A 14011-nucleotide genomic window follows, 5' to 3' on the forward strand; every position below is an offset into this window, starting at 1 on the left:
GGGAGAAGAGGACCAGTTTCTCTAATCTCTCACTGTATGGCAACTCCTCCAGCTCCTTAACCATTTTAGTCGCTCTTCTCTGGACCCTTTCGAGTAGTATTGTGTCCTTCTTCATGTACGGCGATCAGTGCTGGATGCAATATTCCAGGTGAGGGCGTACCATGGCCCAGTACAGAGGCATGATAACCTTCTCCGATCTGTTCGTGATCCCCTTCTTAATCATTCCTAGCATTATGTTCGCTCTTCTTGCCGCCGCCGCACATTGCGCAGACGGCTTCATTGACTTGTCGACCAGTACTCCCAAGTCTCTTTCCTGGGGGTCTCTCTAAGTACTGCACCGGACATCCTGTATTCATGTATAAGATTTTTTTACTGACATGCATCACCTTACACTTATCCACGTTAAACTTCATTTGCCATATACCGGCCCATTTCTCGAGCTCTGCACCCTGAATGGCTCCTATGAATTTTCAAAAGACTCACCGCAGCCATTCAGGAAGCTTCTCAGTGCCGAACAGCAGTGCCCAAAGCGTGCTCCTGCTCGGTACAGCTGAACCGCCAAAACTCGGGGCAGCGACTGGCTGAGCAGTGGGGCAAGAGCGTGGAAAGTTTATTCCTGCCCGCTACACCTCTGGACCACCAGGGATTCCAGGTATGCAGGTCATAAGGAAGGCGCAGCAGGATATTGGCAGATATTGGACAGGGCAGGGAAGGGGAACAGAGTACAGAGCCTAGGAGGGAGGGGGGGACAGGATGGAGAACCTGGCAGGGCAGGGAGCTGGGTGCAGTACCTGGCAGGGAGGTGGCTGGGCGCAGAACCTGACAGGGGAGGCAGAGAAGGGGATTGGGTGCAGTGCCTGGCAGGGTAGGAGGGAGGAAGGGGATGCTGGGTGCCAATCAGGGCAGGGCACTTGAATATCTGCAACGTGACATAATCATGTTTGAGGAATGGGCATCAACATGGCAGATGAGGTTCAACGTGGATAAGTGTAAAGTGATGCATGTAGGTAACAAAAATCTCATGCACGAATACAGGATGTCCGGGGCGGTACTTGGACAGACCTCCCAGGAAAGAGACTTGGGAGTTATGATCGACAAGTCGATGAAGCCATCCACGCAATGTGTGGTGGTGGTGAAAAGGGCGAACAGAATGCTAGGAATGATAAAGAAGGGGATCACGAACAGATCGGAGAAGGTTATGTTGGTTATGTGCTGGTAGATGCATCACTGAAGCCATCTGCACAGTGCGCAGCAGCCTCGAAAAAAGCCAACAGAATGCTGGGCATCATAAAGAGGGGCATATCAACCAGGACGCGGGAAGTCATCATGCCATTGTATAGAGCTATGGTGCGTCCACATCTGGAATACTGCGTTCAATATTGGTCGCCGTACCTCAAGAAGGACATGGCGGTGCTTGAGAGAGTCCAAAGGAGAGCAACGAAACTGGTAAGAGGGCTGGAACACTGCCCATATGCCGAGAGGTTGGATAGGCTGGGGCTCTTCTCTCTGGAAAAAAGGAGGCTCAGGGGAGATATGATAGAGACCTTCAAGATCATGAGGGGCATAGAGAGGGTGGATAGGGACAGATTCTTCAGGCTGAAGGGGTCAACAGGCACGAGGGGGCATTCGGAGAAACTGAAGGGAGATAGGTTCAGAACAAATGCAAGGAAGTTTTTCTTCACCCAAAGGGTCGTGGACACTTGGAATGCGCTACCGGAGGAAGTGATCAGGCAGAGTACGGTACAGGGATTCAAACAAGGATTGGACGGATTCCTGAGGGATAGGGGGATCGTGGGATACTGAGAGAGGTGCTGGGATGTAACACAGGTATAGAAAGCAAACCAAGTAATAAGTATAGAAATCTGACCAGGTCGTGCATGTGCAAGACCGGAGGGTTAGGACTTCGATGGGAAGATAAAACTCAATGGGAAACCAAAGGTGGCAAGGGGGCCCCTTCTGGTGTCTCAGACAGGCCGTGACCTGTTCGGGCCGCCGCGGGAGCGGACTGCTGGGCAGGATGGACCTGAGGTCTGACCCAGCGGAGGCACTGCTTATGTTCTTATGTTCTTATGTTCTTATGTTATCAAGCCGCTGTACCGGGCCATGGTGCCACTGTACAGATGCCAAGTGCTTGGCTGTCTGATCTTAAGAAGGAAATGACGGACATTCTGCAAGACACGAAAACGGCTTTGGCTGATATTAAAGCTGAAGTCCGGGAGTTAGGAACCCAAGTGGCAGCCTCGGAGGAACATGTGGCACAGCTAGCGGGAGATGTGAAGGAGGCTCAAGGCTCAATGGAGGCTCATGCAAACTTGATTTCTGAACTGCAACTGCAAGTGGAAGATCTTGAAAATAGATCTAGAAGATGCAATTTAAGATTCAAAGGCATCCTGGAGATGGAAGAATACCGCAATTGCGCTGCTGTGGTGCGCAAGATATATGGTGTGCTAGTGGACATAACTAATGAGGGAGAACAAGACTGCATACAAATAGAGAGGGCTCACCAAAGTCTTGGCTCTCCTAAAGGCAATTATGTTCATGATATTATTGCTTGCTTTGGAGACTTTGGTTTCAAAGAGCAAATTCTGTCTAAAGCCCACCAAACTTCTAACTTCAGTTGAAATGAAATTAAAATGGGGATTTTCCAAGACTTGGCACTGATTACACTCCAGAAGCGACAAGCTTTCCAAGATGTTACAAGATTGCTGCGTACAGAGGGTTACAAGTATTGATGGCTCTACCTATCTGGATTGTGGATTACAATTAATGGACAATAACGGAAGATACAATCTGTTAAGGAGGCTTGGACTGTACTGAGGGAGCTGGGATGTAATAAATGTTCCAGCAGTTGAGCGCACAAAGGCAGTTTCAGACATGCTGCACTCATTGCAAGAGTGGCAAATTCTGGGAAATGTGCTTTGAAGCCGGCAACTGGAGACAAATGACTTTTGTTGAGGCTTTTCAATCTTTTGATTTTGCAATTCTTATTACAGTATTCTGGAGAGTGTGAGTCGGGGAGGGGGGTATGGATGTTGGTTACTGGATGGGATTCAAGTGAGTGAGGCATTTGAGCGAGTCGGATTGTGTAGAAGTCTAGGTGCGATTTCATTTCCTTGGAAAGTATCTGGTTGAACCATATCAAGATCGGAATTGGAATTAGGATGCATTTAGGGGAGGGAGGGTTGAATCTATCATTGTCTGCCTTGGAATGTAAATAGTATGAACAACCCTGGGAAGCGCAGTATTGTGTTTAAGGAATTGGGGAGATTGCAATGGGATGTGGTTCTTTTGAAAGAAATGCATTTGCGGGCTAGAGATTCCCACCTGTTACAGCATAGAGATTATGAGCTACTGCTTACACATAATGCAAGGGGGGGGGGAACCGCAAACAGGGGAGTGGCCATATTGGTTAGAAAGAGGGTAGGGTTGATAATTGATGCTGAATATAGAGATTGAGAGGGACGTTATTTGGCCATCAGGGGTTTGCATCAGGGCTCAGCTTTTACTATAGTAAATATTTAAGGTCCTAACTCCCAGCAAGCTCAGTATTACAATTCTCTATCCAAGCCCATCTTGGACTTTGCCCAGGGGTTCCTGTTAGTGGGGGGTGACTTTAATATTACACTTAGTGCTAGATTGGATCACTCAAAAGGTGGGCATAGCTATGATAGGTCTAATCATCGGGCCTTTCTTTCTTTTATGAAGAAATTTCATTTGATAGATTGTTGGTACATAGCTTATGGAGTGCAAAGGAATTATACTTTTTTCTCTCATACTTCTGGTATCTACACGAGGTTGGATGGGATTTGGGTGCATAGGAACCTGTGGGGGGAGTTGGATATGGCTGAGATGGAGGTCATACAAATCTCTGATCATGCTCCAGTCTGGGTGTCCTTGAAGGGCTTGGGGAAAACACAGGGGTGTAGGTATTGGAGATAAAATGACTCATTGTTGGGTTCTTCAGAGGTATGTGCGGAAATTAAATCTACTATTGAGCACTATCTTTCTACTAATGACAATGGGGAGGTGGGGGATGGAATATTGTGGGATGCTCTTAAAGTGGGTCTTTGGGGGGGGTGTTGATAAAATGGGGGGGCTAGAAAGAAGCAGGATAGAGAGGCTCAGTTGTTATTTCTCAAAGAGTCTCTCATTCGACTTGAACTACAACATAAAAAGGACGGCGGATAAGGCTGCGGGGGTACAGGTGCGTCAGCTGAGAGAAGAATTGAGGAAGCTACAGGTGGAGGAGGTGGATTTTATGAGGACCAAATTAAAACAAAGGCTATTTGAATTTAGTAATAAATCTGGAAAGTTCTTGGCTAGGTATCTTAAGGGTCGCTGCTGTTATCAGTCTATTCGTGAAATTAAAGGGCAAGGGGGCACTGTCTCTCGTACAGACAAGGCTATTCAGAAGGCATTTTTGTCATACTATTCTTCCTTGTATCAGGGAGGGTTGGATACTACTACCAATTCTATTGCATCCTTTTAGGATAAGATGAATCTTCACTGTTTGAGTCCTCAGGATGCTGATCACTTAGGGGAGCCCATTACTCTGCTCGAAATTACGAGAGTTATCCAGGGTTTGAAGGTGGGTAAGTCTCCTGGATTAGATGGGTATACTGGCATATTCTACAAATTATTACTTTGGTGAGAGTGGCTTACTACCCCGCTGTGGAACCTGGGCTCCCTCCAATTATTCCGCAAGCAACTGAAAACCTGGCTTTTCACTAAAATGTAATTCTATCCCCCTCTACTCTTCTCTTCTATATATAAGTTCATGTAAACCTTTTTTTTCCTTCTCTTCCTAGATTTTAAGTTCTTGTAAACCGTGCCGAGCTCCACATCCATGGAGATGATGCGGTATATAAACTTAAGGTTTAGTTTAGTTTAGTTAGTGAAGGGGTTCTTTTCCTCAGTCTACTGGGGAGGCTGGAATTACTTTGTTACCTAAGCCAGGAAAGGATCCCACTAGTTGTGGAGCCTACCGGCCCATTTCTCTTCTCAATATCGATGCAAAGATTGTAGCCAAGGCATTGGTGGTACGGCTGGCCAGAGTGCTCCCTACTCTTATTCATGTTGATCAATCTGGTTTCATTTCTAAACGGCAAGTACAGGATAATATGAGACGGACTCCGCATCTGATGGGGAGGGTGAAAAGATCAAGGGACAAAATGGCTGTTTTGACCATTGATGCAGAGAAGGCCTTTGATAGGGTTCAGTGGGTTTTCTTGTGGACGCTGGGGAAGAATTATTGTAATTGGATACGGGCTCTTTATAGCACCCCAAGGGCATGTCTGCGTATCAATGGATCTTATACTGATTTTTTCAATATTGGAAGAGGCATGAAGCAGGGTTGTCCTTTATTGCCTTTACTGTTTGCAATGTTAGTGGAACCCTTGGCGGAATATATTAGGTCACATCCAGATGTGCGGGGGATAGAGGTTAGAGGGACCGAGCATAGGATAGCGCTCTTCGCCGATGATATTCTGTTGTATATCAGTGATCCAACCCATACTATTCCAGTCCTGTTGGGGATTTTACGGGACTATGGTGCGCTATTGGGATTTAAAGTTAATATGGAAAAATCTGAGTTGATGGGGTTAACGATTACAGGGGAAGAGGAGCGGGAGATTGGTGAGCTCTGTTCACTTCGGATAGCAGGACCACTTATCAGATATTTGGGCATTTATCTACCTAGGAATTTAGATGACCTATATAACAGCAATTATGGAAGGATTATTAAACAGGTACGGCTGGATTTGCTAAAGGGGTTAGATAAATGTACTTCTATGCCTCTTGTTCTTATTTCAGTCCTTACCTGTTATATTGGATTTACAAAGGGAATTCTCACGATTTATATGGTTGGGGAAAGCACCGAGATTAGCGAAGAAAGCATTCTGGGCACCTAGGGCCCAAGGGGATAGGGCGATTCCAAATTCATTGTGGTACTATAGGGCAGCTCAGTTGTGATTTATTTTAGATTGGTCCAGAACATCTCACAACCAGGGGGTGCAACTGGATCAATTCTTTGCTCTGGGTTACTCCTTGGGTAGTTGGATTTGGGCTTCTTACGAAGGCAGGGAAAGATTGAGGGAGCTAGAGAATCCTTAGATATTTGCTTGGGCTTTGGGGATTGATGCAACCACAATGGGGGAGAGAAGGGGTGGTTTCTACGATGGCTGCTCTTAGGGATGAGCCGAAATTTGGGGCGGGTACAGAACAGGGGGATGTTTGCTAGATGGGAGAAGCGAGGGTTATGTAGGTTTCGAGACTTCTGGCAGGGGATGGTGACTTTATATATTATATGCAGGTGCTGCATTTTGCACAATCACAGGGTTGGCTAGGTAACAGAGGAGGAGTACGGGAACACTTGGAGGATCTCTGGCAGCTGTTGAGAATTCCTCGCCCTCTTTCTGTTTTGTATTCTTACTTAAGGGGTCGGGACCCTTTCGAATAGCATGGGAGCAGGACCTGGGGAGACCCTTTACTGATTCACAATGGGATTCTATTTGTTTAGGGATACAAAAGGTTTCTTCTTGTGTGTTATTACAAGAAAATGCATATAAGGTACTAACCAGGTGGTATTATATACCTGAAAGGCTACATAATGTTTTCCCCTTTGTATCTAATATATATTGGAGATATGGTACTCAGGTGGGCACATTTTTGCACATTTGGTGGCTATGCAACAAGGTACGGACTTTTTGGCAAAAGGTGCGATCTTGTTTAGAGACCTTGTTGTCATGTCCAGTGGCATGGGAATCATCTGTTTACTGGGTTTGAATTCTAATATTTCTCCATAGTGGCGGAGTTGCTTGCTTCATTCTGGACTGATTGCTGCCAGGTGTCTTATTGCTTTTTGCTGGAAGAGCATGGTGGTACCTATTCTGGAGGAATGGAAAACCCGAACCAGCTTTATTCTACATATGGAGCAGATGGTAGCTAAGCGCAACAGTTTCTATGAGCGACATTGTAAAGATTGGGTCTTGATCTTCACTCAACTGGCAGTTTGAGAAAGCACATTTACTTACCGTAACAGGTGTTATCCAGGGACAGCAGGCATATATTCTCACATGTGGGTGACGTCATCTACGGAGCCCCGATGCGGACAGCATTTCAAGCAAACTTGATTGAAGATTCAAGCTTGCTGGCTGCACCACGCATGTGTGCCTCCTGCTCCACTAGAGGGCGCATCCCCTCCTCGTGGTCTCCAGTTCACATATCCAGCAATGAAGCCAACCCTGGGGAGGTGGGCGGGTTGTGAGAATATATGCCTGCTATCCCTGGATAACACCTATTACGGTAAGTAACTGTGCTTTATCCCAGACAAGCAGGCATGATATTCTCACATGTGGGTGACCTCCAAGCTAACTGATAAGGGATGGAGGGAGGTTGGCAATTCAAGAAAATAGGTTACGTAAGACCGATTGGCCAAACCGGCCATCGCTCCTGGACAGTTTATCCAGGCAGTAGTGTGAGGTGAAAGTATGAACCGAAGACCACGTGGCAGCCTTGCAGATATCCTCGATAGGCGTGGACCTGAGGAAAGCTATCGAAGCTGCCATCGCTCGGACCTTATGTCCCGTAACTCGACCGTTCAGCGCGAGATCAGCCTGAGCGTAGCAGAAAGAAATACAAGCAGCTAACCAGTTGGACAGGGTGCGCTTGGAAACTGGGCGCCCCAACCTGTTGGGGTCGAAGGACAAAAACAACTGGGGGGCCGTCCGATGAGACTGGGTGCGTTGGAGGTAGAAGGCCAACGCCCGCTTGCAGTCGAGAGTGTGAAGCGCCACCTCTCCGGGATGAGAGTGGGGCTTGGGGAAGAACACAGGTAAAACAATGGACTGGTTGAGATGAAAATCAGACACCACCTTAGGCAAAACTTAGGGTGAGTGCGGAGGACCACCTTGTCATGGTGGAATACCGTGAAAGGTGGGTCCGCCACCAAGGCCTGCAGCTCGCTAACCCTCCGAGCAGAAGTGAGAGCGAGTAGGAAGATCACTTTCCAAGTGAGGAACTTAAGATGACACTTATCCATAGGCTCAAATGGAGGTTTCATCAGTTGAGCTAGAACCACATTGAGATCCCAAACCACCGGAGGCGGTTTGAGGGGAGGATGAACATTCAGGAGCCCCTTCATGAAACGGGAAACTAAGGGATGGAGTGAAAGGACCTTCCCTTCCAGGGGCTGATGAAAGGCAGCAATGGTGCTGAGATGGACTCGAATGGAATTGGTCTTCAGGCCAGAGTGAGATAAATGGAGTAAATACTCCAGAACCAAGGACACAGGTACCGACACCGGGTCCTGGCAGTGAGAGGAGCACCAGGACGAGAATCTAGTCCACTTCTGAGAATAGCAGAGTCTGGTCGAGACCTTCCGAGAAGCTTCCAACACTTCCCTGACCGACTGAGATACAGGGAAGGAAGTCAAGGGGAAAGAAACCAAGCGGTCAGATGAAGAGACTGAAGATTGGGATGTAACAGTGAACCCCGACTCTGAGATAGCAGAGAGGGAAAGACAGGCAGAAGCAGAGGTTCCCTGACACTGAGTTGAAATAGTAGGGAGAACCAAGGCTGGCAGGGCCATCGAGGAGCGATCAAGATCAGAGTGGCCCTTAGAGATTTTAGATGGACCAGCGTCCTCAGAATCAGAGGAAACGGCGGGAACGCATAGAGGAACTTTCCCTCCCAATCTAGGAGGAAGGCATCGGCCTCGAGACGGTCCGGGGAGTATATCCTTGAACAGAAGAGAGGCAGTTTTTGATTGTCGGGGGAGGCGAACTGGGGAGTCCCCCACGTGTCGAACACCTGTCGCAGCACCTGAGAATGCAGGGACCACTCGTGTGGCTGGAGGAGGCGGCTGAGCCTGTCCGCCAGGCAGTTTTGCTCCCCTTGGATGTAAACCACTCGAAGGGAGATGTTTTGGGAGACCGCCCACTCCCAGAGCCGTAGAGCTTCTTGGCAGAGGGACCAGGCCCCCGTCCCTCCTTGCTTGTTTACGTAGTACATCGCCACCTGGTTGTCCGTACGGACAAAAACCACCCGGTCGTGAAGCAGGTGTTGGAAGGCCACCGCGGCGAGGTAGATGGCCCGGAGTTCCAACACGTTGATGTGGCAGCGACGGTCCTCTGCGGACCACAGACCTTGAGTGCGGAGACCGTCCACATGAGCCCCCCAAGCGTACTCCGATGAGTCCGTGGTTAGGACCTTGTGGTGTGGAGGGGCGAGAAAGAGCAAACCCTTGGAAAGATTCGAAGAGTCAGTCCACCAACGGAGCGATCTTCGCAAGGAAGGAGTCACTGTCACGTGGCGGTTGATCGGGTCCCGATCCTGTCACCATTGTGATGCCAAAGTCCACTGTGGTAACCGCAGATGAAGGCGAGCAAGCGGGGTAACGTGGACTGTGGAGGCCATATGGCCGAGGAGCGTCATCATTTGTCGTGCCGAGACCGAGTTCAATCTCGAGACTTGTCGGCTCAGGTTTACCAATGCCTCCCAACGCTGAGGGGGGAGGAAGGAGCGAAGGTGGACCGTGTCCAGCACGGCCCCGATGAATTGTAAGGACTGAGAAGGGCGTAGCTGGGATTTTGGGAAGTTTATCTCGAACCCCAGACACTGAAGAGAAGTGATAGATAGTCTGTTGGGTCGCTGAGATAGCCCCCTCCCTGGTCGAGTCTTTGATCAACCAATCGTCCAGGTAGGGGAATACCTGCAGACTATGGGAGCGTAAGGCGGCCGCGACCACTACGAGGCACTTCGTGAAGACTCGGGGGGACGAGGACAGGCCGAAGGGGAGGACCCGATATTGCAGGTGAAGGTCTCCCACCTGAAAACGCAGGAACTTGCGGCAAGCAGGGTGCACTGGAACATGGGTGTAGGCCTCCTTCAGGTCGAGGGAGCAGAGTCAATCGCCCTCGCTGATCAAGGGGTAAAGAATCGGAAGAGAAAGCATCCGTAACTTTTCCCGTACTAGAAACTTGTTCAGGCGTCTCAAGTCTAGGATCGGGCGCAGGTCTCCCGTCTTCTTCGGTACCAGGAAGTAACAGGAGTAAAACCCTTGGCCCCTTTGATTTTGGGGGACCGGTTCCACCGCCCGCAGGCGGAGGAGGTCCTGTGCCTCGGAGAGGAGGAGGGGCAACTGCGCTCGGTTTGGAGGGCACGCGCTCGGTGGACTGTCGGGAGGTACCTCTTGAAAGTTGAGCGAGTACCCTGATGAGATCACGCCAAGGACCCATGAGTCCGACGTGATGGCTTTCCAGTGAAGGTAGTAGGCTTGAAGGCGGCCCCCGATGGGGAGGGGGCTCGGTGGAGGTGCGGAGGGGGCCCGACCCGTCCGCTCATTCCGTCAAAAGGACGGAGATGGCTTCGCCGAAGCCGTGGGCTGTGACTTTGGTGGAGCCCTAGAGTGAGCCTGGGGGCGTCGCGGCGGTGGTCTGGAAAAGGCCGATGTGGACTTCTGGGGGTAGCGTCGAGGTAATCCCCGGAAGGGGCGAGAGGTCTGTGGTTTAGGCTTCTGTTGGACGAGAGACGCGAATGAGCGTTCGTGTTCAGACAGCCGTTTCGTAGCAGCTTCGATGGTGTCGTCAAAGAGTTCCTTCCCGATGCAGGGGAGGTTGGCTAGTCGATCTTGCAGGTTGGGGTCCATATCGACGAGTCGTAGCCATGCCAGCCGGCGCATGGCCACCGCGAAGGCTGCGACCCTGGAAGATAGCTCGAAGCCGTCGTAAGAGGCGTGGAACAAGTGTAGCCTGAGGTTGGAAAAATCCTCGAGGAGGAGGCTGAACTCTGTCTGGCCAGGGGTGGGTAAGCTCTCCGAGAAGGAGGCGAGCCGCCCAATGAGGTGCTTCAGGTAGGAGGAAAAAGTGAAGGTGTAGTTCAGGACTCTGGCAGTCATCATAGAGTTCTGGTACAACCGGCGTCCGAATTTGTCCAGTGTCCGGCCTTTGCGTCCAGGGGGGACCGCCGCGAACACCCTAGAGGGGTGAGTTTTTTTCAAAGATGATTCCACCAGCAGGGATTGGTGGGACAGCTGTGGTTGCTCAAACCCCGGGTGAGGTACCGTCCGGTACTTAGACTCCATTTTGGATGGGACCGCCGTCACCATGTAAGGAGTCTTGAGGTTCCTGATAAGGGTCTGCCCGAGTACCGGGTTCAGTGGTAGCCGGAGGGACTCTCGGGGCGGGGAAGGCATGTCCAGCTCCGCCAGGTATTCCTTGGAGTACCTTGAGTCAGATTGTAGGTCCAAGTCAAGGACACGTCCCATGTCCTGGACGAACCTCGTGAAGGATGGTCGATGGGGTCCCGTGGCCCCTTGCGGGGACGGTGACTGAGACCGCTGTTTGGCTGAGAAGGAAGGAGAAGCCTCCCTCGAATAGCGGGGCTCTCGCTCGGAACCTCGGTCCGATACCGGAGATGCGCTGTGAAAGCGCTCCGGGGTCGAGGACCTGCGTCGCCTCGAGGAGCCCCTCGGGGACGACGCCGGGGTTCTGGGGACCGACCGGTGCCTGGTCGGGGATCCCTCCCCGGACTCCCTCGGCGAAAGCCTAGGGCTTCGGGCCGGAGCTCCAGACCGAGGGGGAGTCAATAGGAGCTGTGGGTTGGTAAGAGACAGCTCAGTGACCCTTAGCGGCTCCCCCGATCGAGTCGAGGGGGTGCGCCCTTGTACCGGAGGGGAACTCCGGGCTTTCTTAGAGAGGGGTCTCGGCGCGTTGCTCAGGTTGGTCCGGCGCATGCGAGGTCGAGGTCGAGGCCGAGGCCGGTTGAAGGTGAGCCATGGCAGCGGATAGCTCCATTGTGATCATCGCTCGGAGCAGGTCCTGGAATACGGGCACGGACAGCATCGATGGCATGTCCAAGGCCGCTGTGCTCTCTACCGGGGGTGATCTCGCTTCGGAGCATTCCCGAGGGGTGGAAGCACGTCCCGAGGTCTTCGGGGTTTTTACCGGGGCCGTGGGTAAGGAGTTTCCACTCTGTGCGGCCATTGTCCCCGAGGTTGACTTCTTCGACGATGTGGAACCTGAGGAGGGAAGAGGGGACTTACCCGGGGCAGAGGACTTATGAGAGCTCAAGGTCTTCGAAATCGAGTCCCGAGGCGGGGCCGATGTACTCGAGGCCGGGGCCGAGGCCGGGGCCGATCTCGAGGCCGAGGGTTAATCGGTAGCAAATAGCTCTGCCATGCGGGCCCGTCAGCGGCGGAGCGCCCGCTGTTGAAAAGTTGCACACCAGGGGCAAGTTTCCATTGGATGGTCGGCCCCCAGGCAAAGGATGCACCAGCGATGCGGGTCTGTGAGAGATAGAAGACGCTCGCACCCGGTGCACTTTTTAAAGCCCGTAATGGGCCGGGACATCCAGGCGGCCGCGGCCAATCAGGCCTCGCGGTCGCGGCGATCCGGGAGCCCCCGGATCGCGAGAAAAAGGCGCGAAAAGCACGATGAGCAGGAAGAAAAAAATTTTTCGTTATGCACAGCGACTTTTACGAAGAAAAGAAAAAAACAGAAGATAGTAAATCGCGGTGCAAAGAAGGCACTAGGGCAGCGTTAAGAAAAACGTGTCTTCTTAGCACATCGGAAAAAATCGAACTGGAGACCACGAGGAGGGGATGCGCCCTCTAGTGGAGCAGGAGGCACACATGCGTGGTGCAGCCAGCAAGCTTGAATCTTCAATCAAGTTTGCTTGAAATGCTGTCCGCATCGGGGCTCCGTAGATGACGTCACCCACATGTGAGAATATCATGCCTGCTTGTCCTGGGATAACATGTGGAAGGGGGATACTGAGACTTGGTTGTTGATTATTGCTCATTATTATGTATGCTGTGTTATTTTTAATAAAAATTTAATGATTCTCACATAGATATCATATTAATGATTCTTACATAGATATTATATTAAAAACTGACCACTGCACCAGTGATTTTATGGTAAGAAAACTAAAACAGAACATAAGACAATGCAAGAACGGAAGACCATTGAAATTAAAATGATGAAATATTTTGACACCTACCAGATAGGACTTAACAAAAATTTGGGCTTTCTTTCCCACTACAAAGACATTTAAAACTGCTTTTGTCACCTTGCAGTCTCTCCTGTTCACCCACCCACCCCTCCTTCCTTCCTTCCTGTGAAACTATCCCTGAAATGCTTTCATGTTTTCCTTATATACAGTATACTGATATTTGTCAACATTTACTTATTTCTGAAGCTCATCATAAATTGCATTTAGTTAGTCCAATAAAAAAGGTATTACCTTATTTCCATTGTTTTTTGTTTTTATTTCTATATATTACCTTGGAAAGTGGACTAACACGGTCTCCACAGCATTTCACCTAGCATAGTGACAGAAACATCTGTTTCAAGTAACCTCTGTTGTCTAGCAACATTTAGTTTAAGAACATTTAAGTGTCTTATGAGAGAAAATAGTTTAAAGATGTAACAAATGAACAGGTCAGAAAATTCAGGATTCTGACTCTTCTGACATCCATAACACAGTGCCCTTCCAGAGTGTTTTATAATTAAAATGGCTCTAAGTTATCTGGAAAAATCTCAGAATCTCCTCTTCTATCTCGTCCATTATATCTGTTAAAACTCATCCCCAATATTCTGGAACCCTCAGATTATTACACTCTTTCATAGGGGAAAACCCCTAGTATTCTATATTTTCATGCATGACCTCCATTCAACTTATAGCCACCAAAATTTGATGTTAAAGCCCTAATAAGTCCAGCACTTTCACTTGAAATTGGCTCATCAATCTCGTGCTGGATATTATTAATTTAATAAACCGGCCTCAGACCCACCACTCCACCACCTAGCAAAAACTTCAAGCGGGCCAGAGAAACAAGTAATACTTATTTTTTAATTTTAATTTTTTACTTTAGCCCAAATTAACTCACCACGGTTGCTAATGCCATCAAACTCCTAGAACTCTTAAAGAGTAAGATGGCGGTGGCGTGTTACTTTTCTACTTTAATACACTTCCTCTAAACAGCTGACATCCCCTGCCTCCTATTGGATGA

General features: G+C 49.7%; 1 protein-coding gene across 5 annotated transcripts in view; it reads right to left on the bottom strand.

Annotated features, from left to right (window-relative positions):
• The window catches only part of CEP76 (centrosomal protein 76), a 105259-nt gene that overhangs the window by 51264 nt on the left and 39984 nt on the right, over positions 1 to 14011 (bottom strand). The window lies entirely within an intron of this gene.

The sequence above is a fragment of the Geotrypetes seraphini genome, chromosome 2, assembly GCF_902459505.1.
Source record: "Geotrypetes seraphini chromosome 2, aGeoSer1.1, whole genome shotgun sequence".
Lineage (NCBI taxonomy): Eukaryota > Metazoa > Chordata > Amphibia > Gymnophiona > Dermophiidae > Geotrypetes > Geotrypetes seraphini.